Source organism: Adiantum capillus-veneris, chromosome 4 (genome assembly GCF_014529385.1).
Source record: "Adiantum capillus-veneris isolate H3 chromosome 4, ASM1452938v2, whole genome shotgun sequence".
Taxonomy (NCBI): domain Eukaryota; kingdom Viridiplantae; phylum Streptophyta; class Polypodiopsida; order Polypodiales; family Pteridaceae; genus Adiantum; species Adiantum capillus-veneris.
This window is the reverse complement of record NC_140934.1, coordinates 79,542,255-79,568,873: the sequence shown is the minus strand read 5'-3', so window position 1 is coordinate 79,568,873 and position 26,619 is coordinate 79,542,255.

Below are 26,619 nucleotides of genomic sequence, written 5' to 3'. Positions count from 1 at the left end.
CACGACTGTATCATATTTTTATGTTGTGTAGATTGCTGAAAGAGCACATACTACCAGCTGACAATGTGATGCCAGATTCCCGAGATGAAGCAAGAAAGATTTTGCGAAACTTGGGGATGGATTACAATTCTATCCACGCTTGTCCTAATGACTGCATTCTTTTCAGAGGGGAATACACAGACATGGAGAAGTGTCCGAAATGTGATTCCAAAAGATATCGAGTAGATCTCCACGGGACAAAAATTCCACAAAAAGGTTTGCGACATTTTCCTCTGCTTCCTCGCATCAAGCATTTCTTCGAATGTAAGTCCATGGCCGCCCTAGCATCATGGCATGAGGAGAATAAATCTTCGGATGGTGTGCTACGAATTCCTCCAGATTGCGCAGCCTGGAAACATATAGATGGAACATGGTCGGATTTTGCCAGGGAAGCTCGAAATTTGCGCTTAGGCCTGGCTATGGATGGCATAAATCCATTTGGTCAAAGATCAACATCTTACAGTGTATGGCCCGTTGTCATCGTCAACTACAACATTCCCCCGTGGTTGACGATGACAACGGGCCATACACTGTAAGACGGTCACTCATAATCTTTGTTCGTTGTAGTATAAGTCATACACAGCAGCAAAAACGTTTGAACGGCCACTCATAATCTTTATTCGTTGTAGTATAAGTCATACACAGCAGCATGGTGTAAAGGTCGACATTTTAGGGTGGAACGAATCGACAAAAAGCGTTTTACTCAAGATTGTGGAATCATGGCAAAATTTGAACAGTCTAGTCGACGACGTTCCTCTGATGCAGATCCTGTGGTGGCGGAACTCACTTACTTCGGCACGCTGCAAGAGATTTTGAGGATCGATTACAGAGGATTTTTTGTCGACTTGTTCGACGTGCAATGGTTCAAGATAATCATGGAGGGTCGCAACGCTACTGTGCGTAGAGGAGAGTCTGGTTTTCTTGAGGTGGATTATACTAAGAAATGGACTGACCTAAGAGACACTTTCGTACTACCCGAGCATTGTGAACAAGTAAGTATATAAATAGTTAACATCCCCCTTTTACAAGCTATGTGCTTGAAAGCTCTCATGTAAGTTATGTGGCTCTGGCAGGTAATATTTCATCCTACAAAGTCTACATCAAACTGGTGGTACGTCATAGAGGTAGCCCCTCGTAGTGCAAGGACGTATGAAGGCTACCATGTGCCAATCACAACGACATCAATGGAGGAGATCAGAGAAGATTCTCAATCAGAAGCCGCTGCGGTGGTGCCAGACGAGCATCAAGATGCTACTACTCTATATGGGGTGCATGCAGAGGAGCTACAAAATGAAACAGAGGATATGTGTTTAAACGGAGAGCTCTATATAGATATAGGAAGTTATGCTGAGTTATGCGAGGATGAGAGAGAGATCTCTTAAAGCCACAAATATTGTATTTGAACAATTTTGCTCCGTGTTGTAAAAGCTTTGGCTCTCTAAGTACCTTCCATGGTGTATAACGCTCTTTTCTACTCGCACTCACATCTTTTGATTGAAAATTCTGAGTTTTCGACTTGCCTCTTCTATCACTCGATTCATTGCGTCATTGTATTTATATGCGTCATTACGTCATTGTATTTAATGGTCTTTGCATCATTGTCTACTCTATTCATTCAATATTAAGTTTAAATATTCGTGTGTTTAATGCAGGTATGGATGATGAGGAGTTTCTTTCTTCTTTGTCACCGCAGCAGAGACAGTGGTACGTGGAGCGTCATCGCTCTGGCGCATCATCGCGCGTTCTTACACCATCCGCATCTCCCTCTCTTTCGGAGCATTCGGCGCGCTCCGAAGATTCGGCATCGACGAGACAAGCTTCACACTCGTCTAGACACCGACGCTCTAGTGGTGGCGGTGGCGGTTGTTGTGGGGATTCTGCCACCGATGCCTCCACACCGCCTCGTGTTCGACGAGGCTCTTTACCCTTCCCTTCTTTGCCCGCCCCCACACCAGCCACAGCATCGCTATCTACGCCAGGTTTTGCACGGCTGATTGTTCCTAGAAGCTACACACCTCTACCTACTCCGCCAGGAGCCACCCCACTCGACACTCCTCGCTTCGGGGCCCTGACGCCAGTGGAGACACCTGACGTCCGTACCCCCATCGACACGCCGCTAGAGACCCCTGCCGGGACACCCAGGTTCACGCGTCACCGGCCAGAGGGCTTGCCTTACTCCGTCGACATCAGCGGCAGCATCATCATGGATGATGACGGCAAGAAGGTGATCTCGCGCATGCGTGGTCTTTGCTCTCAGCTGTTTAGACACTACATACTAAACAAATGGAGTGAAGTACCAAGTGATTTAAAAAACAGAGTCATCAGCATACTTCATGATGAGTTTCCCGTTCCAACACGGGATCAGCGCTTCAATGAAGACCTGATGAAGATTCGAATGCGCGAATACTGCAAACACAAGCGTTCCAAAGTGCAAAAAGCAATCAAGAATGGGTGGAACACGCCAGATTGGCTGGCCAAAGAAGATTGGAAGAATGCAAAGAAAGCAGCGCGTGAGAATCCCGACAAGTGGAAGCAACAAAAGGATGCAGCCAGAGGGCGAGTAGAGGTAGGGAGCTCGCACCACTTGGGGAGCGGTGGATGGGCATCATTTGAGGCCGATTTTGTAAGTCTTTTCACATTGCTCTTTATGCATGTTCGATAGTTTAGGGTTTATGAGTTTTTTAGTTCTAACATAATGAAATCTTTGTATGTTTTGACAGTGGTCGATGATAGGACGTGATCCCACACCGTACGAGCGCGAGTACACAGGCAGGAAGGGCTTAAACGCCCTGATGGACATTCTCAGTTCTCGCGGCGGCATGGTTAGTATTAGGGTTTACTCTTTTTTATTTTTTGTATTGTTTTATAAATGTCGTTATATGTTTATACTTACTGAAAGCTGTCTTATTGTCTTTTTTTGCAGAATCCGACAGATACATCGCTTGGACGCGATGAGACGTCTGACTAGACGACGTCAGTTTAGCCGTAGCTAGATAGCATTAGTTTAGGGTTTCTCATAGCTTATGTATCATGAGACGGATTTTATACGTCTTTTTGAACCATGTATATTATTACATTTGTCACCGGAGTTCCTTTTGCCAATCAATTCTTTATGCCTATGATGTTGTACAATTGTCATTATTACATTTGCCAATCAATTCATTTTGCCTATGTTGTGTACAATTGTCAATTTTGCAAACAATGCGTCTTGTGGGTGACTATTTTGGGTCTATTATCTACCTTTGCACTTTTTTTAAAATGTGAATCAAGTACAATATGGTTGATGGGTGGCAGGGCATTCAATGCCCTGCCACCAAAAAAAAATTCTCTCGGGCGTCGCTATAAGCGTCGCTATTTATGGCTCTGTAGCGTCGCTATGAGCGTCGCTATAGTCTTCTGTGTAAACGTCGCTATATATGCGTCGCTATATAGCGACGCTCATAGCGACGCATATAGCGACGCCTATAGCGACGCTCTCGTAGCGACGGTTTTAGCGACGCCGGGGGTTATAAAAACCCAATGTATTTCCGTCGCTAACAGCGTCACAAGAGCACACAACCTCTTGTAGTGTTTGTAACATTAAAGTCATTTTGTCAGAGCTACCAACACTCATGCCTCCTTGTTGGGAGTACACATTCTTTGCTAGCTCTAGTGTTGGAAGGGAAACAATTGGTGTTGTGTTGCTACAACAAGATCCCCACAGTACCAGGATGCGACCCATCTACTTTGCTAGTAGGGTCATGAATGCCTTGGAGACAGGCTACACAGAAGCAGAATTCATGATGCTTTCTCTCATGTTTGCGGTGAGAAAGTTTAGATCCTACCTGCTACCAAAACCTTTTGTAATTCTCACTATAGAAAATTTGTTCCCTTGGGTGTCATCTCAAATGAATCTTAGTACTAGGATCTCAAAGTATGGAGTTGCAAGAGTTCCAATACTCTTTCAAGGTGGAAGATAGTGTGCGTGCACAATTGGGAGGGATCTTTACTTATAGGGTACATGAGAGGGAGATTAAGGTGCCTAAAATAAAGACCCTACCATTGCAACCACCAAAAAATATTCCTAATGCTTTTACCTTGTTCTTTGATGGAGCTTTTTGACGAGCCACAGGAGAAGCAGGGGGAGGGCTAGTATTTCTCAACCCAAGTGGAGAAGTGGTCATGAAAGAGAAGGTCAATCTACCAGGTTCAACTAGCAACAATGAAGCAGAATACGACACACTACTTCATGGTTTGAAGATGTGCATTGGCCATGGGATACAACGTCTCATGGTAAAGGGGGATGCACTTCTCATTGTTGAACACATTTTAGGCATTTGGGCATTCAAGAATGAAAGCTTAAGGACAAAAGTTCATGCCATTCGTTGGATGTTTAATCACTTTGAAGAAGTGCAACTATATCATATTCCTAGGAAACAGAATGAAGATGCCGATTTACTTGCACAACAAGTAGTTACATGTGTTGAGAAAGAAGTGCAGGTCATCATGGTGGTAGCAACTGTCAAGAAACCAGGGATTGGAGTCATTGACTCCCATCAGTAGCGAAGGCTCAGAAGAGGAGACTCGTGAAAAAGGCAAGCGCGTATCTCTTCCTAGAAGGATCCCTCTATCAAAGAGGGAAGGATCAAGTGTGCAGAAGAGTACCAACTATCAAGGAAATTCCAGCCATTCTAAAAGGTTTGCATGAAGAGGAATGTGGTGGTCATTTTGCCCAAGAGTTAACTGTGAAGAAGATTTTGCTTGCGGGGTATGTTTGGCCAAGTCTGCATCTGGATATCCAACATTGGTGTAAAAGTTGTCACAATTGTCAGATAAATGGGAATAGAAGATTGGTTTATGGTCCAAGGCAAATCATGCTTGCAAATAGACCCTTTGAAAAGTGGGGCATTGATGCTATGGGTCATCTGCCTAGGAAAAAAAATGGTAAACTCTACATTCTAGTTGCTATAGACTATATGACTAGGTGGGTGGAAGCACAAAGTGTGGCAAAGGTAAATGAGAGGATAGTGGGCAAATTTGTCTACACTCACATTTGTTATAGATTTGGCACACCTTTGGAGATTGTTTCTGATAATGGTCCAGGGTTTAGAAAGGGATTGCTCACTGAAGTCTGTGAAGAACTTCACATTCTACATCGTCACAGTACACCCTACTATCCCCAGTCAAATGGTCTGGCTGGAAAATCTAATGGTGTCATTGCAGGCATCATTAGAAAGATGGTGAGAAAAAATAAAAAGTTTTGGGATGACTTCTTGGATGGCGCCTTGTGGGCGTATCGAACCACATATAGGGAAGCCCCGAAGTTTACACCATTTCACCTGGTTTATGGTCAAGAGGCTTTACAACTAATTGACCTCATCATTCCAACAATGCGACTTCATGGCAAAGAGCACAAGATGATCAAGAAGCATGGATAGATCGACTTCTCACCTTAGCTGAGCTTGAGTGGAAAAGAGAAGTAGCATATGAGTGCTACAAGAGGAAAGCTACGCAGGCGAAGGAGAATCTTGAATAGAAACTAAAGGACAAAGGCATCAATGAAGGAGATCTTGTGCTAAGGTATGACAATCAACTCGATAATCATTTTGATGCCAAATTTGAAACTAGATGGCAGGGGCCATACATAGTTAAGAAGGCTTTCAATTCAAGATACTATCAACTTATGGACTTGAATGGGAAAGAGCACTCTAGGAAGGTAAATGGTTATCGCTTGAAACCCTATTTGAGTCACCTTCTACCAAAGGATCTACCAAAGATCTGTCAAAGGATAGCTATCTCATGTAAGTATTGTTCCATGAAGTATGAGTGTGACTCGAGCCAAAATGCCAAGGGGCCAAAAAATGAAGATCTCGTCAAGGACTGTGAAGCACTCTCTTTGGAAAAGATGCTCTATGATGGTACATGAATATACTATCATCCGGGGGGAGGGCTAATGATAGCCTTTTTTGGCTATCCAAATTTCCATAGTGAGCTACCTCACCCTCCCAAAATCACCCAAACACTATGGCTATCCCTACCATTTCTCTGTACATAGGCGTGTGTGAGTTAGGGGACTTTCCCATATTTTTTTAAAAACCCTCAATTAGCTGGTCACTAGGCTAGTTGAACCAAAAATTTAAAAAAGTTAAAAAAGGTATATTTGGCCTCTTTGTGTGTAAATATTTCATTGTATATAGGGTCTAAATATAAGGATTTTTCATAATTATTTTAGTATTTAATTAAATATTTATACTTACGTGTGTGTTATTTATGCTATGTACATTGACTCACCATTACCACAATTTTTCTTACCATATGCTTTATTCCATAAAGAAATAATTCATGCAAGCTTCTCTTATTTTTGGTGTAACTCCATCCCAACAAAAATCCAAAAAAACTAGTTTTATTTATGTGTATATTCTTTCACTATTGTGAAATTTTTTTCCTTTCTACATCTATTCTCTATTATTCTCATAAATTAGAACACAAAAAATATTCATCTTTTTATGGTAGACTTATAATGAGAGATTTATTTTGACCCCTTTATATTTTTTCCACCTATATTATTTATATTTGACATGTACATATTTTTTTAGACCCCTCAATATTTGATTTCCTTAGTTGTACTATTCATTTATATCATGATCTCAACAATATCTTCATTTATAGACCTACCAAATAAGGTGAGGGATATGTGGCATGCATGCATGCACTATGGAGGGCTCACTCTTGGAGGCATTCAAAAGAATCATCCAAAGAAGGACCCCACAAGGACTTTGTGCAATGGAAAAGACAGCCGGTTTTGCTGAATTTTTAAAGGTCACTTGCTCTCTGAATTTGAAAAAGTAATACAAACAAAAGTTGTAGCTCGTGGGATGAACTTTTACCTCAAAGTTTTGCATATTTTTTTGATCTACGAGGTGTGAGCTATGATTTTATTGGTGGACCCCAGTTTGCCCATGCTATGCAGCCACACCCCCTCTTCCACTTTATCATTTTCCTCTTTCACACACACTTCTCCACTCATCATCCCCACCTCTCTCACCCCTTCTCTCTGCACCCTACTCACCTTCTTCTCAACCTTGAAGTATAAGAGAAACCATGGTGAACTCATGTCTCTTACACACACTTCCATTCCAAAATTGACCACCTAGTCTCATTTTTCCTCTTCCATATTACCCATATCTATCAAAAAACCACAAAATTCAGCCTCTTCTCTTGAAAGACAGCACCATGTTGATTGATTACTCATATTCAATTACCTTGCCTCCCAACGAAGGTCAAGAGTGGAGAAAAAACGTACCGTCAAAGCTAGTGGACCGTCAAGCGTCAAAATTGACCCTACTCAAGACACTTGGAGCATCAACATTGTTAGAAATTAATCCATGTTTTCTTACCTATTAAGAGTTTTTTCTTCCTTATTTGTATCCTACATGGATACTCCCATTGTAAATATCCAATTCCATTTGTAAATCAATAAAAATACTAACTCTACTAATTTACTAACACTAACATAATATGAAAAGTCCTATCACCTCCACTTCTCTCCTCTCTCTTTTCTTCATCTATCCCCACCAACTTCTTGATAATTACAAGCAAAAGAAATTAGATAAGTGCTGAAAATCTAACCCAACCATGGTTAGAGGAGTAACCTAGCCCTCAAAATTGCTATAAAAGGAGGTTGTAGCTAGCACAAATGGGAGATCCATAATCAAGAGTACTATGCTATAGCTTGAGAAGCCAAGCTCAACCTCTCTAGAAGAAGCTCTTGAGTGGAATCTCATTGTCTTATGCATATGCATGTGTTGTATTAGGGGTGATTAGCAAGGAAACTCTATGCCATTGTAAGAGAAAGTGATCATTCAATTGAGAGTAGGAAATCTATCATTTCTCCTACTAGTGTAAGCCCAACATTTGCCGAATCAAGGAGGGTGGATTTGGACTAAGCTTGGATACTTTGTCTCTCTTCCAACGTGAAGTAATGGACAACAATGATGTGTAAGTGTCTTGGTGTTTTTTTAAGTTATTGATAGCTTGTCTCTGGGTGTTGTCATCAATTTATCCATAAATCCCACATACTATAAGAGGGCGAAAGGGTGGAGAGGACTCCCCTGGCCTTAAGACAGTGATTGGGGTGGATTTTCTTGTGATGTGTTGAAGAAGTACTAATCTCACTTTGATTGGTCATGACAGATTTGTAACACCCCCTCCCCCTTTTCTCTCTTTCTTACATACATAATTGTGTTTGCTTGATCACTGCTGATACATTTCAAAGCAGCCCGAGCTCTCTCTCTCTCTCTCTCTCTCTCTCTCTCTCTCTCTCTCTCTCTCTCTCTCTCTCTCTCTCTCTCTCTCTCTCTCTCTCTCTACGCGTCCTAGTTCGCATCCAAAACTAGGTGGTGCCCCAAATTTGTGTAGGGTTAGGTTGCGGGTTTGTGCGTGTGTTGTTGTTTTTTCCAACCCCAACCCAATTGAGCAGCACGGGAGCCTAGAAGAGTGCTTAGAGGCCACTCTTCTTGTCGCCCGCCCCGGACCGCCTCACCACTAACAATGCATCACCTTTGATTTGCAAACGTTTGATTCCCAATTGTAGACAAATGTGTAACCCGCCTTCAAGAGCCATATACTCTGCTTCATTATTAGTATTTGCATTGTGTTTTAACCCTTGCTTCCTCACAAGATTTTCCTGCGCATCATAAATAACAACCCCACCAGAAACAACATCATGACTTCTTCGATAAGAGCCATCAAAATGTAGCAGTAGTGAAGCATTTGATATAGCAGGGGTTTCTTCTTTTTTCCTTTGGACCACCTCCTCTTTAACCAAAACAGGAGTCTCTTTATAAGTGAGTAAGTCTGCTAAAGTAGCACGAGTACTCTCTTCCACTAGAAAAGTGAATTGAAACTCTTGCAGCTCAATAACCCATTTCATCACTGCCTTTGATATATTTGAGTTATTGAACAACTGAGGAAGCAATGAAAAACTGGTGAGAAAGGTGAACGGTTTCTGCAACAAATAATTTATAAATCGTCTACACCATAGACCATGCTAATCATCACCAATTCAACCTCTAAGTACTCTCTTTCATGAGGAGTTTTCACCATTCTAGCATAATAAACAAGTTTCATATACTGAGACTCTTTCCCTCTTTGCAACAACATAGCCCCAATAGCATCTTCTCCAAATGATGGGTTAACATAAAACTCCTTCTCCCAATCAGGGGCCTACATAACAGGTAGGTTCTCAACACTTCTTTAACTTTGTCAAAAACATCCTCACAGTCACGTGTCCACTCCAAAGGATCACTTTTGACCACTTGTTGCAAAGGATACAATAGCTGTGATGCCAAAGGTATGAAACGAGACAGATATTTGACCTTCTGAGTGAAAGTAGCCAATTGTCTTGTATCCTTTGGGGATGACAGCAATAGCAAAGCTTCTACTTTCTCTGGATCTTCTTCAATTCCATTTTTAGAGATCATATTCCCAAGAAGCTTCACCCGTGGCTGTGCCAAATGACATTTTTTAGGGTTTAACTGACCCCCACATTCATCATACCTTGCAAAAGTCATCTCAAGATTTTGAACATGATCCTTACATGAGCTGTAGACACAAAATCATCTATGAACCCTTTGACAAACTTCCCAAGGAATGGGGTAAGAACCCAATATACCTTTCTCTCAAAAGCCCTAGGCCCATTTTTCAACCCAAAGGGAAGGCAAAGAAAGTAAAAACAACCCCATGGAGTGATAAAGGTAGTCTTCTTCTGATCTTCAGGAGCAAGGATAAGCTGAAATTATCTTGAATAACCATCATAGACGCTATACCTTTCAAAACCATCCACTATATCCAAGAGTTGATCAATGAAAGGCGAAGGGTAAGGATCCTTTTTGGTCACTGCATTTAACGGCTTATAATCAACACAAACTCTCCAACGTCCATCCTTCTTGGGAGTGACCACTACAGGGCTGCCCCACTCGGCATTATCTACTACTGGAACAATAAACCCTGCATTCAAAAGCTTATCCACTTCTTCTTTTAAAGCACTCATTTTCTCCTTACCCATTCTTCTTAGTTTCTGTCTCACTGGCTTTGCTCCTTCTATCAACTCAATCTTCACTGGGTCCCCAACAAAACCCCTTATTTCTTGATATGATGTAATGAAAACATTCGAAAACTTGTCCAGCATCTTTAGGTATTCTGCCCTTTCTTTTTGTGAAAAATCTGTACTTAGCATATTTTGAACAAGTCCTTTCTTCACTGATAGCTCCTGCTTGGGCTGCATTAACTCTTCAAGCTGCTCCAATCGACTTGACGCATTTATATCCTCTCAAATCTGCAGCACTTCACCATCTTCTTTCTCCTCTTCATTTAGTAACAAAAAGGACACTTCACCCTCATCACTGGAACTTGAAGTAGTAGTACTATCTAAATCCTCTGAACTTCCATCACTGGTGAATTCAGATTCATCATCTTCAGATGCCTCTTCTTATGCCAGAGGCTGTTTGGTAATCATATCAGACATCCTCTTCTCTCCCTTTTTGCTATACACAGCGATTGTGCCCTTGTCCCAATCTTGTACATCACCAACAGATCTTAAACAAGGTTGTCCCAATATGAGAGTAAAAGATCCCAAACCTGCCAGCATAACGTGAAAATTCACCATGACTTTCACATTAAAAACCTCAATCTCCAAACCTTTGACTAGTCCCAAACACTTAACTTTGGCATGATTTGCTAGTCGAATCCTGAACCCAAAGCTTCCAGACATGATCAAGCCAAGTCTCTCGACACATGACTGTGTGATCACACAAACTTGCGCACCTCCATCAATGTAGGCCTCTCCCATGCCCACACCTTTGTGCCAAGCGTTCACCACAGGACATATGTCAGGTAACTCCTCCAAAGACAACACTCTGACATGACCACGCTTTGGCTCTTTTTCAATAGGATTCACTAACGACTTCCACTGCCTCTTAAATTTGGGTACCATGTTCATCAATTGTCCAAAAGTACAATTTACTTTCCTCCCAATCAGATCCTCCTTGAGACTATAATTTGTCTGACCTTCTCCCAATGGCAAATCCGCTACTTCAAACTTCCTACGAGGTCTCCTTTTCTTCTTGGTCTTTGCATCTTCACCCTCTTTCTCCTTCCCTTTCCTCTTGCTAGGGCCAGCACCACTTGGTGCCCTTTCCCGCTTCCCCAAAGGCATCATATCTGCCTCTTTATTCTCAACTTGCACAATACCCATGTGACCACTTGATGTTGAAGCTTGATTCTCTTGTTCAGCACCACGATCCTCTCGTATATCCAAGGAATAATCATTAGACCTGTCACGAACCTGTTGGGGAAGTGGATACATATCACTTCCCATCCTCTTTGGCTTTGTACAATGAGTGCTGATATGTCCCAATTGACCACAATTATAACAAGTAGGGATAAACCTTCTTGCTGGCAGAGGAGCACCTTGTCCACGACCCGCATTGGCATTATGTTGAGCTTCATATGGCTGGGCCACCCCTCTACCACTGCCAAGACCACGACCACCACCAAGGACATTGAGCAGTAACTCCTGCATCATAGTCATCATGTCCGGCATATTATGGTGCAATTTCTCAGTGTCTATAGCGCTTCGCATAGGTTGAACTCCAGTCTCTACCTGGTTCTCCTCATTTTGGCCACCATTAACCTGTCCATGGAGCACTCTCCCATACTCGTTAAGTTTTTGAGCTTTCCATTCTTTCCCCCTGGCAATTACAACTGCTTCTTCAAAAGTGGTGGGCCGCTTTAACTCAAATTTAAAATTCAAACTCTGCTTCAAGGTTGCCACAAAAATGTCCTTTTTTAAATGGCAGGAGGGATTTCATTTCCCAATGCTCGGGCCCATTTATCCCAAAGGCGGGTAAAATGCATGACAAAATCATCCACATTCTGATTAGCCCTCTGAGTTAGCCCAAAATCTCATGCCAAACTTCATCAGGTGCTTCAACATTCCTGTATTGCGCCAAAAATGCTAGCTTCACATGATTATAGTCCAACACAATCCTTGGCGTTTGTGCCTGTGACGCCTCTCTATAATTTTGTAGCCAAGCTTTTGCTTCATCTATAAACTGTGTTGAAGCAGCCGTAACAGTATAGCCAGATCCTGTATGCCCCGAAGCAAGCAAGTAACTTCCAATTTCTCAATAATAGAGTGCGCATTTTCACTAGGCAATCCATGAAACTTAGGAAACTCGTCTTCCATGTTTGATTGCCACACAAACACTTACATGCGACGTCGAAACAGCAAGGGATGTCGATGGATCGCTCCAGTACCTAATCCACCTCACACTGGGTAACCCGGCCCCCAGTGCTCGGCTTCACAAAACCTCACGACCCTCACAAAGGCTGCAATCCAAATTAAACGACCGCCTCACTTGTTGTCTACAAATAGCACATACATCGGCGGTTGTCCATAAGGACCCACATCCCATTTACATTTTCTGTCTGCATGGTATACGAATTTCGTAAAAATTAGAGCACACGAGGATTTCTCCTCTGTGGGGCACCAAAACAATGTTATCATGAAAACGACAAGGAAAACAAGTGCCTCTATAGCTCTGCACGAGTCACACCGTAGGAAAGAAACCCTGTATGACGGTAGAAAACACCAAAGTCGAACACCTGTGAAGATGGGCAAGAAATAGCTCTAACTCAAACCATGACTAAAATTTTAGAAAACCCAGACAATGAAGACAAAGCTTGTGTTGTGAGGATCTCCAGAGAGCATCCATATGCTTGATTCTGATAACCGACGAGAAAGTTACAAGCTTTTGAAGATGGAAGGTCTCTCAAAAGCTCCAAAAAACAAGTCTCTGTAAGCAAAAAAGGTTGTGCAAGAAAATACAGCTATAATAGGGGGATTTTTTTGGTTCTTATCCCAAGGTATTTTCTCTCTCTTCTTAGCCGACTTCATTTCCCTCTTTAGGCACCTTTTTATTGGTCCATTTTTGCCCTTTTTTGGTTAAAAAATGAGCTGTCGGGGGCCACTTTTTGACCAAGGCAAGTGGGGGAAGGAGATGTCCAGTGGACCAAAAAATTTTCCAGGCACCTCGGCAGCTGGTGTGGACTGAAAATGACGCCCCCTCAAAGTCCATGAGCCCTCACAAGCAAGGCCAAGAAGCTCCATTAGTTCCTTTGATACACCATTAGGGGTACCCACTCCCCCCCTTATACCCTCCAGTTTTCACATGCTCCCCCCATGTGGGGTTATTCCATTGCCACATGGCACCATCCTCCCATCTTCCCCACCTTCCCCATGTCCAAACCTAAAATTTCTGTTTTGCCCCCAACTTGAGCCATTTCCCATTAGGAGAAATATGAACCCTCTAGGGGCCCTTTGGGATTAAGGTTAATTAGAGGCCAGCCAATAGGAAGAGGGTGGTGGACACACTCTACAACTAGGAAGAGCTAGGTGTGTCATAGTTTGTCCCCTCTTTCCCTTGGTTTGCCTAGGTCAAAACAACCTTTTAGAGGAGAATACCATGCTCTTACAAGCCATTAAAACCTGGAAAAGGGGGTGTGACAGTGAGGTGACAGTTGGAAAAGTGAAGATGACATGATGGTACAACGTAATTTGAATTGGGGAGAAGGGAAGGGGGGGGGGGCTTCAATCTCAACCATTAGATCCTTTTTTCATCCAATGGATATAATCAAAAGGCGCCTTTCAACCTCCACCCTTCATCTTGAGTGAGATCTAGTGGCTAGGATGGGCTCCCCTCTCTTCAAAATGCGCCTTTTCACCTCCTCCCTTGATCTTGATTGAGATCCAAAGGCCGAGATTGAGCCCCCACTTCAAATGGCGCCTTTAAAACTCCACCCTTGATCTTGTGCAAGATCCAATGGTCAAGATTGCACCCCCACATCATATGGAGCCTTGCTCTTTTACCCATTAAACAACTTGCACCTTCCCCTCCAATTAACCAATGGTACATCTTCCAAGGCCTATTAAATATGGGCCAAAGACCCCACTAGTCAGTTTCTTTTGAAAACTGACATATTCTAGCTCAAAACCACTAAAATTTTTCTTGTGTCCCCTTAACCCCCTACCAATTAGAAACTTAATCCCAAACCTTACAAGGCCCCAAAGAAGTCCAATATTTTCCTAATGTTGGGAGGCGTAGCGGGTGACCCCGACCACCAAATATAGCGCTGCAAACCATGGCTTGGATCTTATTACCCCCGCTAACTCCAGAAATTTCTAAACATACCATTGCTAAAAAAAAACATCAAATCGGCCCACTTGTCTTCCCACGTGCATCCGCCACCACTTTTTAAGTGAAAAACCATCCACTTCGAGTGCGTGTAACTTATGATGTCGAAGTCCGATTTGCAAGCTATCAAGCACGGCTAGGAATGCTCATTAAAAACTATTTTTTGAAAGCTCGACCAACCCAAAAATCAACCAAAAGCTTGACCAAAACCAAGCCTTTGTACAGGGTTTTTTACAAGGACACTTTCAAAGTTGGAAGCACTATGTACATATATATACATGAGGGTGGTCAGCAAGTTTTCTTGGCATCATTTATGGCTTTTGTACTCATCCAAAAAATGCCTGATAACGTTAATAGACAAGCAAGAGTATTTTCATTACAGATGTTTAGTGTGTCATTTTGCACTACATATTTTTAGTGCGACTCTCGAGTTGATTTTTTGATAACCTTCAACTCTCTGTACCACGGAGTATAGCTGCAGCAATAGGTTGAGACATCATGGATGTCCATAAGAGCTAGCTATTTCACTTGTGTGGATATCCGGCTCCCTCTATAGCACTTCAGATTGACTATGGACATACTGTTTTGGGGTAAGACCCGACGGGTGGTTGCTACATCTCCCCATAGGCATCGAGGATCATAGTTTGATCTATCCCATTTCTACTTTCAAGGAAAGAAGCCAGTAATCTACCATGGGGTAGCTAACAAATTCAACTTTTTAAGTTGATTCTCATCATTTTGTACACGGTTAACTAGGTTGGTTACGTTATCTGCTAGTTGCAAAGTTCTACAACGGGTCTTACCAAGGCGTTTGACTACTTAGATTCTAATCCAAGTGCTTGGATTGCAAAGGTAACATCCAAGGTTCCCAGTGCAATGGTGTTTGTTTTTTTCAGGTAGGGGACGTGCTCCTCCAACATTACGTTCAAATCTCCAGGTATGCATCTATTGATTTGGTTTTATTTCATTTTTAGTATGCTTGAATGTTACAGAGCCATGCCAAGGCCATGTAGGCACAAATTATTTTGGGCCAAGTGTCCAATCTATCTTTCTGCCTTATGCTATTATGAATCCACTTGTAGGATTTGATTTGTCACTTGTTGTCACAAGGGGATACAACATGGTCTAGGAACTCAAGAAGTTCGGTTTAGCTAGTGTGGAGCAATGAATGAGGGTACCTCTCACTCTTGTCGTAGAGTGTTTAGAGTTACCTACACACCCAAGTACATCTTGTACTTGAAGGATGTTCTTTTTCAGACATCCTTAGTTGAGACATATTCCACATGTGGCGAATGTGAGTCTCTGGGACTGACACTGGCGCCCCCTATTTCAAATATGTGTCACGAAAAAGTCCCTAGGTGCTGGTCACATCTGTTTTCGAGACCATTTTCAGCACGATGTATCAGGAGCGATTTCAGTGGGCCAAAAATTGTCGGATACTTAGAATGACTTGTTCAGCTACAAGTATTGCTAAACAACATTACAGATGGTTGTTTATACATATAGCAAGGCTATAAGTGATTAATGAAAAAGTTTCATTGTCTGTACCTAGAAGTGATCTATGTTTCACCTTATATTGCCATTCACACGTTTCAGCGAGGCTTGCAAAAGATTGCAACTGGAAGTATTTAGTTTCTTTCAAAATTATTTACATTCTTTTTTAATGTGTGATATGCGCATCACATATGCCATAAGTATTGGCAAAGCTCACCATGGAGATAGAGGTTCGGACCTGTTATACGCTCTTGTTATGGGCCTTAGTGTTTAGCAAAGGATGATTTGGAACGGCATGCATATTCCTCCGGTGTTGCTTATGAAGCATTTTGCACTCTATGTGCACTATCTCTATGAGATTACTTTTGGGTCTACTAATCACCAATAGAGGTCATGTCTCGGTTTGGGTGTTTGTGGATTTTTCAAGTTAACCACGACGGTTATTTCGGACATTGTTGATTCCTCAACAATGTTATACGCTCTTGTGATTCCCCGTTTACCAGTCGTCTGGGAAGAGTGTCTGTAAACCGTGGGGGAATACACCTCAATACTGTCAGTATCCAAGGGGATTGGCAGATTACAAAGTGTAACCTTGGGCTAAAAGGATATGCAAAGTGCGTACATTAGCACCAAGCAATAAGCATTTATTGCTCTTCTTGGAATTTAGTTACTATCAGTTAATGCATGTTGCGACTAGGTAGTCTCTTCATGTATAAGTCGAGTTCTCAACCTTGAACACCCGTTAGAGTGGGGTTGTTTACTGATGGTGAAAATTGGGAACAAGTCAAGGACTAAACTTGGCTGATGAGTTATGTCAGCAAGTTACTTTCATGGAAAGTGACAAGAGGTACTCTTTTTGGTACATCTTTGTCGTGATAAACTTGTTTACCATGCTCATGAGCGTTCTAAATGGAGTCTACACACCATGTTGGATAGGAACCGGTACCATTAGATGGTTACAAATGGACAACAATGTAGAAAATCAAGATGCTACTCTTGCTTTCATTGAACCTCCTACTGACCTAGTTTAGTTCAAATGAACCGTTGGATCCATGAGGGATGTTATAGTAGAAGACATTGGTGTTCTTCTGAAGATGCCATCACTTGTGTTTTCGCGGACGAAAATGCTTCTCCAAGGGGGGAGTAATGTCAGGACAAGGGTAGGACCAGTCACGGTCAAGGGCCAAGATGGACATGCAGTCAAGGGGGTCCCTATATTTAGCAGGCCAAGGGCCTATATAGGGCATGGATGGGTGGAGATTAGCATGTCAGTCCCCATGCCCTTTCATAATCCTTTTCTAGAAATCTATTTATGAATTTACTCCCCCAAGTCGATGGCTTCTACATTTCCACATGCTTTTAATTAGCTGAAAAAAGTCACTTTGTTCAAGGAGAAGCCCCCTTTGTGCATCCAGTCTAAACACATCCAATCTAAAGAGTCTATAATTCATATATCCCATGTGGGAACCCAAGAAAGGGTGTACATATTTATTTATAAAGAGGTGTCCATACAAAGGAGACTCTGACAAAATTTTTGAGAATCACGTTTTATGTACAAGCTTTAAAATACATACAACTAGTGCTTTTTATAAAGTTTCATTTTGCATAATTATTGTTGTGCTTCCATATTTCTAAAAAGTGTTTGGTAGTTGAAGGATTGTACTATGAGGTTTTGAGTTTTTTCACTAAACAATGATACTTAAAGATATCACTAGTGTAAAATCAGGGTTCGAAAGCTCAAAAAAACAGTTCCAATTGTGAAAACTCGAAACTGAAAGCTCGCACAAATAAAATCCCCCCTAAATAGTGTGCATGGTGAATGGTGACTAATATCTTTCATTATCCCTTAATTTTATGCAAAAAAACCTTTCTATTGATTTTTAACTTACTTTTATTCTCTTGCCTAAATTATGCTCATAAAGGTAAATGCCATAAATAAAAGGCAACTAATGGAATTGTTTTTGAAACTAGATTTTTTTTAACAAGAGGAATTATAATTTCTTCAAAAGAAAGTCTCTCATGAAAAGCTCACAACTTTTTTTTGACTTTACATGAATTATGAGTGTAAAAGTTTTGGTGACAAATGTAAGTTAATATATAATTCTCTCAAGAGGGAGTTGAGTTTTTGAAGGGAAATTTATTATAGCTAAAGGAATTTTCTTTGAAAGAGGATCTTCAAGGTGCTTCTTTTTGTTGCAATATGTGGTAAGTTGGAGTTACAAAGAAATTGGTAGAGAGAGAGAGAGAGAGAGAGAGAGAGAGATCTATGACTTCTCGCAAAGCTGCTGCAAGCAGCAACATTGGCAAGGCAAAAGGGCCAATAGTTTTCAAACTTGCATCAACAAAATCCCTAAATGCTATTGTCAAATACCACTAGCATCCCAACTCCATTTTTTGGAGTGTGTTCACTATTGTTGCGACTTGACAGGCCATCTCATCACAACACACACAAGTGCTACTGGTGGCCATTGTCGTGCTTGTCCTGATTCCATCTTGCTATTTTTGACTTGCAATAAAATTTTGTAGATGTTATTTTAAAGAGGCCTTTCCCACCTGTTGCAAGCTTTAAAGACCACAAAAAAAGGGCATCTCAGTACTTCCTACTATGAATAGTGACTTCACCTCGGTGAAATAGTTTCACCTTAATGGAGAGGACCTTCACATATATAAAGGATATTTTCTCTCTCCCTCTCTTTCATAGGTCAATCAAAGCTTTCAAAATTTTATGCACCCAAGTACAACAATGTTTTGAAATTCATACCTATTGATATTCTGCAATTGTAAGGAGTTAAGACATTGACCTTTGTATGCTAAGACCTCTCCAAGGTGCAATGGAAGAGAAAAGTCTTAAAAATTCTAATGACGAGGGCTTTTACACTTGGCAAACCAAGTTGAAAGGATTCTTAATGAAAAAGAAGTAATGGGGAGTAGTAAGGCCAACAAATAGTGACCCTTCATCCACTAATGAAGCAGCCATACATACACATGCTATCAGTGCACAAAATCAGGCCAAAGAGGAGCAATCATTAGGAATCATATAAAAAATGGAACCTAACAAAGATATTGCAAGACTAGTCAATCGTTGTTAAATCATGACCATGCAACTAGCTTATGTGAATAGTGCTATTCCAAAGGAGGAAAAATTTGTGGTTCTTCTAGCAACCTTACTACATAGCTTTGACTAGATAGTGATCATCATTGAAGAGAAAGATCCAACACTACATTCTCAAAATGTAATCAACTCTTGAATGTCCAAGGAAAAGAAAGAGGGGAGGAATCTTACTTTAAGGGGAGAATCTTTTGTTGTTAGTTCTAATAATAAAGCTTGGTTCAAGTGTGGCAAAGAAGGCACATAGAGAAGTATTGTCGTGCATCAAAGACTTGCAACATTTGTAGAAAGAAGGGTCCTCTTCCTTCCATGTGTTTCAAAAAGTGCAGAGACAGCACCAGTAAAAATCAAAAACCCAAATTCTATTTAGCAGCAGAAGACAAAGATAAAGATGAAGAAGAAGAAAACAAGAGTCTTCTAGTCTATCATGACATTCTCTAGTTTTTTATCTTGCCTTTACCTCTCAATTTCATTTATTTGGAAATAACTTGGATTAGCTTGGTCTCAATTTTATACATCTATTTGAGGGGAGGTGTTCAATGTCTCTTGGATTAGAGATAGTTTGTCACCTAGATCGGGGATAGTCTCTTGAATTGGAGATGTTCTTTCGTCCTAGATTGGAGTGTATCAGAGATGGCAGTTTCAAGGGGAGGGTTGTAAGGGTTTTTGGCTCTAGCCTATTCTTTTGGGTAACACCTTTAGTCTGCTTGTATACGTAGGTGGCACAAAACCATGGGTGTGGGTACCCATGGGGTAGCACATGTAAGAGCATATTGAAAAATGTGCCTGAGGGTGTGGATACCCATGGGTTTTGTGAGACCGAGGGGACTAGAGCATGTCACTTTCCATCGATTTGTACCCTATGCATGCCTTGCTTAGTTAACTATAAGGAATCCCTATATCCCATGTCTATCCTGGCCGTTGACCTACTCGATCTTGCCCTAGGCTTGACATTACTCCCCCCTCGGGGAAGAGTTTTTTCCCTTTAAAAAAAAAGTGTTGGTATAAGAACACTAATGTTTTCCACAGTGGCATCCTTCATGGATCCAGCTGTTTGTTGGACCATAACATGGTTTAGTAGGGGGTTCAATGAAATCAAGAATAACATCTTGATTTTCCACATTGTTGTCCCTTTGCAACCATCTTGTTTAACCATCCCAAATCCAACATTGTACGTAGACTCCATTTAGAACTCACTTGAGTATGCTAAACATGTTATCGACTAAGGTGTACTCAAAAGAGTATCTCATTTAGCTTTTCATGAAACTACATGTTTGACGTAATTTATCAGCAAAATATAAGTCCTTGTTTGGCGGACGAAGCAACAAGCGGCCGTGTCCAGAGAAGGATCATATTTTTCTGAGAAGCCATTGTAAAATTCTTTTATAAGGAAGCATCTCTAAGCGGAGAATTTGTCAAAGGATTTATGATTATTCTTATGGGAGCAATTGTATATTAGAGAGCCAGTTAGAAGTTTAGGAGCTTTTGGCCGAACAAGCCATTTGTAAAGGCCTAATCTATAAAGGTCATTTTTTGTAAGTTTGAACATGATCTTTTGGGATGGAAAACGGAGAAGACAACGTACGTTTGAGAGCTCCTTCTTGTTCAAACTTGTAATCTTCGCCATTGTGGCTACGATAATCCAAATTCAGATTTGTTTATTGCATTGTGTTCCTCTTATCTTGCTCTTCCATTCAAGTGTAATCATTCAAGATTCAGTGTAGGTTTTTAACTACAAGTTTGAGGACTTAAATCGTTGTTTTGAGTTTCTATATGCGTGTTTTATGTTGTTTTGACCCTAGGAGGGGCTTTAGGGATCCTAAAACGACCCATTAGGATCACCTGTTTGCTGTTTCTGCTGACCTTGGGAAGAACGATCGAGATCTTTGTACCTCTCCAGAATGCTGTGACAAAGATATGATATGTTCGTGATAGTCCCCTGTAGCTTCCCTTCAAGTTTTGTGCGATTCCGATATGATTTGCATGGTAACGGGCGTGATGACTATAGAGCTGTGTAGAAGGACATAGGTAGATTACTTGGTGGTAATGCGTTTGATTTGCTTGTAGAGTTAGTAGTTGCATCTCTTCGAGTTCACTTCATTACGAATGACACCCTAGTGAATTTCCATGCCTCATCCGAGTCGCTTCCCTTGTATTGATAAATATGTTGATGCTTGAGAGCTATGCTATGGACGTCCGTCGTCGCGGCGACCCGCAAACATTGTCGCCGTTGCCGGGGAATGCACCTTAGGTGATGAGTGACCGAGTGCGCAGTCAGATTCCTTAAAAAAGATCAATCCACAAATCCATTTTACACCTCAGTTAGGTTACTAGACAAGGGTTTAGAGCTTAGTGGAGTCTAGAGCCAGTGGACCGGCTAGATCCTCTCTTAGGAGATTTAGGGAGCTGTGAGTGAGAGTATTAAAGCATTTTTTCTCTTCAATTTCTCTAATTCGATTGAGTACTGAAATGTCACAGGAACAGAATAATAGAGATGGACAACAAAGACAGAGAAAGAGATCTTTATATTGATAGTGTTTGATACAACAGAGGAGCAATAAAATATATGGGCGCACTCCGTTGTACGGAGCTCGAACCTCCTGACCACCCCCGAGCTTCAGTTCGCTTGCATGCAGCGTCTCACTTGCACTCACACTCGCACTCGCAGAAGAGGAGATTTGTGAATGATCCCCAAAACGCACCACCCATCCAAAATTACATCCCGTTCACCCATGCCAATAACATAAAATTCTCCCGAATGTTTCTCTTTGTTCAGCAAAAAAGGTAAGTTTTGAATATGACCCTGTGTATAATGTTTCTTCCCATTGGCCAATTCTACAGGTCTCCTAATGTGGGAATCAGAATTCAATTTCAAAGTCTGCGCAAGCTTGTTAGACATAAAACAATGCGTACTACCCGAATCAATGAGAAAATTCACAATGTCAGTTCCTATCTTACCCCGAATTCTTATAATGGATGCCCTTAAATGATGAACAGACATTGTCATACATTTCATAGGAATTTCAGAGCACTTACCTTCCTCACTCGCTTCCTCAATCGTGGTGTCCATCGCATTCATATTGGCTTCCATTCATGCTAGAACTGCCTGATCGATCTCCTTATTTGGGCATTCGAACGTCTTGTGTCCTTGCTCACCGCAACGAAAACATAACCCAAATCTCCTTGCTCGTTCTAGAAAAGCAGGATCATGTTGCCACCACAACGGTTGTCATCTTCTTTGATTCTGATTTGCATCATTCTGACCCAAATTTTGATTGCGGTTGTTTACAACATTCTGATTTCTACTTTGATTTTGATTGAAATTCTGATTCTGATTTGAAAAATTATTGGGTGGTCTTCTCTGATTATTTGTAAAATTCCTTCGGGGAAACTCGGTGTTTGTTTGAAAAGGCCTATTCTACGTTCTATGCCGGCCGGTAGATATAATTCTGCTTGGAGTAGGGTTGTGGCTCTCATACTTCACCTTCTTCTCATAATTTTCGGCCTTCGCAATAGCATATAGAAAATCGATAGCCCCTGCACCCTTTACTTGATAATACAGATCTTTACGCAGTCCTTCGATAAATTTGTTTGTCAACGCCTCTCTTTCTACTTCAGGTGCATACTTGTGAAGTCGCAAAAACTTCTCCTTATACTCATGTACAGTAAGACTTGGCTTGTCCTCAGGTTGCTGCTAAAACTTGTAAAACTCCATATTTTTATCCATTTCATAGTGTGGAGAACAGTACCTTTTATAAGCTTGCGTTCTAAATTCCTCCCAAGTGATTGGAGTAACCTTTGCTCGCTGTTTAAGGTATGCTTTCCACCAAAGCTTTGAGGTTTGTCGAAGATGAACAACTGCAACCTTTGCTTTTGCTTCTTCATAGAACTTCTTCAATGCAAAATAATCTTCTAACTCTTCAATCCATGCTTCGAGATCTTCGCCAGTTTTCTCGATGCCATTAAACTCGTTAATCTTTGCCTTCTTGAAGACTTGCTGCAAAGCTGCACTTTTCGAATCTTCATCTGCATCTTCTTCATCACGTCTCCTTCTTCGTCCTCTCCTTTCATTAGTTTTCACTTCGCCGTCATCCCGCTCTCTTTCGTGTGGACGATCTTGATGTCCATCACCACCATTCCCACCATCACCACCGCCAGGTGCCCCAGCGCCGACACGTTGATTATTGTTTCCTGGTGGAATAGCATGGTTTCCGTCTTCCTGTTCGCCATTAAGTTCCACATAGATATCTGGGTCTCGTGTTGCCTTGCCCAGCAGAGCCTCAGTACGCTCCTGATTTTAAATTTCCAAATCTTCTCGTAGTCGTCGAATCAGGTCCTCTTGCTCCTTTATCTTCTTCTCGTATCCGTCCATGTCCAGAATCAACCGCTTTCTCTGATACCACTTGTCACAGGAACAGAATAATAGAGATAGACAGCAAAGACAGAGAAAGAGATATTTATATTGATAGTGTTTGATACAATAGAGGAGCAATAAAATATATGGGCGCACTCCGTTGTACGGAGCTCGAACCTCCCCACCACCCCCAAGCTTCAGTTCGCTTGCATGCAGCGTCTCACTCGCACTCGCAGAAGAGGAGATCTGCGAATGATCCCCAAAACGCACCACCTGTCTTTCTTTTCTCGTTTTTTTCCTCCAAAAGCATGCGACCTCCCAAAATAGCCGCTTTTCAATTTTTGGCGTTCGATTGACTCGAGTTGCGCGCCAAGTGTACCTGCAAGAATAAGGTAAAAACGTGATCGTGAAGCGATCCGTAAAGGTTAGACTTTTGGAAACTTTCTTTTTCAGCTTTTTTTTTTTTTTTTTTAAAGTCCACAAATTTTTAGCTGTCTTCAGCTGAACATAACTCCCAAACAGAGCCAAAAAAGCCCAAGTCCGTCTCACACAATCTTGTTGCCCTCGTTGCGCTCTTCGACGGCTATGTGATAGAAAATTTCCATAGCCTGCTCTGATTTGCTTAAAATAGACCTGCAAAACAGCATTTTCTACAAAAACGATGCAAAAACAGCAAATCCCACTTTTTTCTTAATCTTTGGCCCTCAACGAGCACCAAAACATCAAAATCTCTAAAGACTCGGAGAACCAAAGTTGTTCCTTATAGCACAGGCTTCAATCGCTTCATACATCACTTTTTCAAAATCCCACGTTAACACCTTCAAAAATGCCCCAGAAAGTGCCTTCCGGATCAAAAAAAAATATTGGACGAAAGCAATCCACATCCTTCTACACAGTGGACTAACTTTAAAACGACCAAAACTTTCTAGAAAAAAAAAATTATTGCTAAACCACCTCAAAACCAAGTCCTGTTACATGAAATCTCACCTGAAATCCGTCGTGTTTGTTTTGTTTGATTCATTTCCTTATGTTTTTTCAGTTCTGTACTTAGGAGTAGGATAAGCAAATCACATTCCAATCAGATTTGGGACAAAAGTTAGAGTCGAGAAACCAGCAAACCATAACTTTGGCCAAAAAAGCCCTAAGACTATGAAATTCAGAAAATCTAACCAAACAGGGTTGATATTGATTCAAATCACAAAGTGGTAGCACAAAACACTAGGAAACACTTGTCAGAGGGAGCAGACAAGATTTCATCAGATTTGGCTCAAGTACTACGATCGCAATTGGTGTACCTCAGTGTCAGATTTGTACAAGATTTGACATGTGCCTTCCTGATAAGATTCTAAACAAGTTTGTCTAAAAGCAACCACACCCAAAAACATCAAAAATCAAGGAAAGCAGGCCACTTGGGTAAAACTAGCCTGACAGACCGAGAAAGTGCAAAATCTTGGCTTTTGGTGATCCAAATGCAAAAAGACTTTGGGGATAGCTTTAAAACATCAGTGTCTACAAGCATGCCAAATTTGGTCTAATTTGGGCTCAGAACTACGATCGCGATCGGTGTACCTAAGTGCCAGATTTTGACCAGATTTCATCCGTGGGATCCTCAGGTGTTTACAAACATAAAATTCTAAAGGACCTAGAGCCAGAAAACTCAAAATACTTGTCAAACCATTTGAATACAGATCCAAGTCAAGAACTGCTAAACTGGCTTAGAAATTGACTTTCAGTAGACCAAAACACATCAAAACTGGGAAGGAACCATACAGAGGGATATCATGTACACAAGGCAACCCCAGATAGCTTCCAAATCCCTAATCAAGCACTAAAATCAGATCAAACTGACAGATTCTGGGAAACAGGCACTTCCAACCAAGAGATGGTAAAAACTTGACTTTTTTGAGTCCAAATACAAAAGTGTCTGGCAGGTAGACTTAACATAGCTTAGTGAACAAGCTAGTGAAGTTTCATCTATTTGGGCTCAGAAATACGATCGCGATCGGTGTACCTCTGGCCTAGATCTAACTCATTTTTGACCTGTTCATAGACCTAGACTATTTAAGATATCAGGAGTTGTCAAAACCCAAATTGGGACATACTGTCAATAATCTGCAAGCAAAATTGTGTTGAGATCATTGTGAAAGTGTTGAAAATATGCTGACAGTTGGAGTGATACAGTGATCTCATAGCCATCCAATGTATTCATTTGTAGAGACCGATCAAGTAACAATCAATGCAGTCGCATGAATTGGAGGATCATTCCATCTCCAGGTAAGAGGTTTGGATTCAGTCAGTAAATCCCACTTTCTTCATGTTTTTGAGATCGGGAAAACAAATCAACACCAGACACCTAAATTTAGCGGATCAAACAAGTGTTGTATCAACGGAGGAGAGTGTAAATGAAGGGATAGTATGACCGTTAGAGCCGATCCTTGAAGAAGGCATCTCCGATACTTCTTCAAAGAGATCTTCTGAGTATTTCACAGAACACTTGGGAAAATCAAAACTAAACGGAAGAGAAAACATGGTAGCAGGACCATCAGACCCCTCGGCCACATTAAAGCTATTGTTCATCAAGTATCAATATGACAACAAGCAAGGTGCTAAGATATACAAAGATGGTATGGACCGCTACTGCGTGAAAATAGAAGGTAGACCAAGTGAGTTCAGGGACTTAGTGCTTATGAGCTATAGCGGAGATAGGTACCTAGATGACGAGGGTATCATGTACTTGGTAGTCCTGAATCCTAACATTGTAGACAAGTGGGTATTGATGCGCACAAAAGCCAAAATAGACGAGGGACGTGAGGAAAAGGCACCAACAATGAGCTTACCTAATGCGAGACTAAGACGAGAAAACGAAACGTTGAGAGTCAACACGGATAACGTCTACTTGGGGATATACAAGTATAATAATGGAAAGCAAGATCTCTATTATAGATGTGAGGAACCCTATGTCGGAGAGATGACTGAGCAGAAAAGACTTTATGTCTTCACCTACACCAAGGGAGCGGAAACAAAAATTTCCGCATACGACAAGTATGGAAGATGATATGCAGCAATCGGTAAAAACGAGTTGGAAGGATATAAGTACTTTGGGGGACCACTTCATCAATATTTTGTCACTCCAAGCCCACTAAGACCAACACCTACAACTGTCGTGCCAGAACTGGTGACCACAGGTGGAGGGAGGACTCATGTAGCTGATTCTTTCAGTCGACCTCATTATTCGATGCCAAGCCCCATGGGAACGTTACATTCCAGAGAATCAATGGCTACGAATTGAGGTAGTGCAGTTCCTATCTCTACACATACGGCTGTAGGTCCAACATTTGCAGCCACCCCATCACATTTGCCTCCTAGTAGTAGATTTGGGGCAGGGGAGC